Source organism: Nematolebias whitei, chromosome 14, assembly GCF_014905685.2.
Source record: "Nematolebias whitei isolate Nwh7 chromosome 14, NemWhi1, whole genome shotgun sequence".
Taxonomy (NCBI): Eukaryota; Metazoa; Chordata; class Actinopteri; order Cyprinodontiformes; family Rivulidae; genus Nematolebias; species Nematolebias whitei.
In genome coordinates, this window is record NC_056511.1 from 16,920,608 (window position 1) to 16,921,187 (window position 580).

A 580-nucleotide genomic window follows, 5' to 3' on the forward strand; every position below is an offset into this window, starting at 1 on the left:
CCTGTGCCAGCACCGCCTGGCCCAAATCCAGTTCCTGTGCCAGCACCACCAGGTCCGAAGCCTCCTGTTCCTGTGCCGGCACCACCAGGTCCGAAGCCTCCTGTTCCTGTGCCAGCACCACCAGGACCGAATCCCCCAGTTCCTGCCCCAGCACCACCCGGTCTGAAGCCCCCAGTTCCTGCCCCAGCACCACCTGGTCCGAAGCCCACAGTACCTGCCCCACCCCCACCAGGTCTGAAGCCCCCAGTTCCTGTGCCAGCACCACCAGGTCCAAACCCAGTTCCTGCCCCGGCAGGTCCGAAGCCTCCTGCTCCTGTCCCAAAACCGCCAGGGCCAACACCACCTATTCCAGCACCTCCTGGGAAAAAGAAAAGTAAAATATTTAGTCAAATGATTTTCATAAATTTAATATTTTCATTCTCAAGTCATTTTTGTTACTGTTCTATTTTCATGTGTCCTACATACCAGATTTAGAAGGTTTTCTTTTTCCTAATGTTTGGCCACTGGGTCCAAATCCAATTCCGAGACCACCTGGTCCAAATCCAGTCCCTGTGCCAGCACCGCCAGGTCCAAATCCAGT